Source organism: Anopheles darlingi, chromosome 2 (genome assembly GCF_943734745.1).
Source record: "Anopheles darlingi chromosome 2, idAnoDarlMG_H_01, whole genome shotgun sequence".
In the NCBI taxonomy this organism is placed as follows: domain Eukaryota; kingdom Metazoa; phylum Arthropoda; class Insecta; order Diptera; family Culicidae; genus Anopheles; species Anopheles darlingi.
In genome coordinates, this window is record NC_064874.1 from 85,714,402 (window position 1) to 85,716,901 (window position 2,500).

Genomic DNA, 2,500 nt, shown 5'->3' on the forward strand with positions numbered 1-2,500 from the left:
AACGCACGGAAGGAAATCGAACATCATTAATGGCAACCGATAATGTAGCCCTAACATTATCCCATGTGCTGGTGCGTGTGCATGATAGGGAATCTGTTCCACCATCCTCCATCATAAGAAGGATGCCAGGCGGTAGGCGATATAGCATATATCCATATAAAAAGTTCACCCGGAATGCCACCGCCCCCAATGTGGGGGGGAGGGACGATCCGGTAAATGAAAAACTTTGCCTCTCCATTCATAAACATGCGAGCGAGAGTAAACACACCACCCGCGGAGTGCTTTATTACTACCTCCACGCACCGGGTCCTGGCGCGGCAAGAAGGAAAAGGACATTTTCTGGAGGGGGGCTACGTAATATTTCCAGCCACACTCCCCCGTTGGGAGTTTTTTCTGCCTACCGTACGGTACCGAACCTCCTTTCTGGGGAAAACTTTTGCCCACCACAAGGGATGAGGTGCGCTGCCCCTCCCCCCTTTACTGTGGCTTGGTGGCTACTGTGCGAAATGTGTTTTCCCTAATTTTCCGTTTCACAAATTTCGCTTCCAATCAGTGCTGTGTTTTTCATTACAATTTGATTATCTAAAAGACATTAGAAGCCAGCTTGCTGTGAAAACAGACTGTGCTTCTGCTTTTTGACAGTTTGACCACGACGGATGCTGTGCCCATAGTGATTTATGAGTTCATGATTCTGGAGTTCGGCGGTTGTTGTCCCGCTTCTGCCTCGTTACTCAATGGATTGGCCACCGAATATGGAGCGGAACCACTTACCGAGGAACCGAGGAGAGTATGTGTGTAGAAGGGTTGCTCGAACCACACATACACACACACACGACCAAATCCTCGTGCAACCTGGATAAATCCATCTTGAAACCAAAATTTGAGGTTTTCCGATGGGGCCCACCCCCCCCCCCCCCTCCGAAACGGTGGGTGGAATCTACACTTCCGGTATCGTAACTTTGGCGAACTCTCGCTTTGATGGTTTGTTGGTTTCAGCGGAACCCCGAACCACAGCGATCGATAGGCTCGCCTACAACCACACCGAAGACACTGGCATGCCGGTGGTACTGAGAGCTTTTGTGTTGTTGTAAGATGGTAAATGTTTCTCCCTGGGGACCTCATCTCCCTCCACAGTGACGCGTGTTTTGGCTTTCTTTTCTTTACGTCATGCGCCCACGGGAGAGGCGTAGGCGATTTCGAAGGATCTCACACCGAGAAGCCGAGCCCACGTGGGCGGATAATGCGCACCACGCCCCGCCCCACCTTCTAAGCCTCTTTACGCGCTCTTCATTTTCCGCCAACGCGCACCGCAATGGCCTCTGGTGAGCCTCTCTCACGCCCAAAAGGGCACGCCAAACGCGGAAACATCAAGCGCGCACCAAATGGAGTACGTATTTGTGCGGCCAGTTTCTTTTTTCCAGTTCATTGTTGACCGCCCCCCGCCCACCAATCGGTCTTTATCATGGCCGATGGTCATTGAAATCCATTAAGAAGTCCGATTGATGCAACGGAATCTGGAACAGTTTTTAATTCCTTGAAACGAGGGCCTCTTAGCCTACTGATTGGATTTGCGAGAACAGAGTAACCACTGGTTAACCGATCTACGGACGGAACTAACACAGGTCATGGGTGGCCATGATCGCCATTTTTTTTTTTTGCGCCCGAACCACTCGACCACAGCTCAATTGAGTTTCCATTAGCGAGCATCCGCATCCGAAAAATGCATCCATTTTCCCCATTCCCAGTTTTGCCTTCTTCTGCTCTGCATCCCCATTCTATGCTCGTGCTGCTGCCATTTTGCTTGTCCCTTTTGCTTGATGATGATTGCAGCCGCCGCCGCCGCCTCCGTGGTTTCCATCCAACCCTCGCTCGCTCCTGTTGTCATCGAGCTCGAGTCCGATAAGCTGTTCATTTAGTTGCATATTAATTCACTTAACACGACGACGAACCCGTTTCTTTGTTTTTGTCACACTTTCGTGTTTTCCTCGGGCCCTTCCGTACCCCTTTCTTGTGAGCGCCACAAACTTTTCCGCCCACCCCCTGAGTCCGGTTTTGCCGAATATTTAAATTCCATCTCGTTACACCACACAGCGTACTGTCCCGTGGCGCTTTTCCCCAGTTCTTTTTTTTTGTGCCGCTCCATCAAGGGCCACCCTTCCTTCCGTCCCTACACCCCTTCTTCTCCTTTCTTCTGAAGCCCTTTGTTGTCTCCTAACCGTGGCGAAATATCATTTCCACTTGGCTGACGCTCCATTGTTATCGGTTAGACATTGTAAAGCCGCTGGATGTGTTTTTTTTTTCTCTTCCCGTTCGTTCCCGCTGCTCTGGCGCCGTGGATTTGGACTCGCGGCTTAGCCCTTACGCGCGGATACACCCCTTCTGTGGCTACTACTACTGTGGCGGAAGGTCGAACCGATTTTTTCCCCGCGCACCGAAAGTAACAGAAACCGAAACGAAACGGTAATACCCGTTTCGGTGAAAGTGTTAAAGACACACACAC

General features: G+C 50.8%; 1 protein-coding gene across 4 annotated transcripts in view; it reads left to right on the forward strand.

The window, feature by feature from the left end:
• The window catches only part of LOC125951531 (mucin-5AC), a 120,433-nt gene that overhangs the window by 35,955 nt on the left and 81,978 nt on the right, over positions 1 to 2,500 (forward strand). The window lies entirely within an intron of this gene.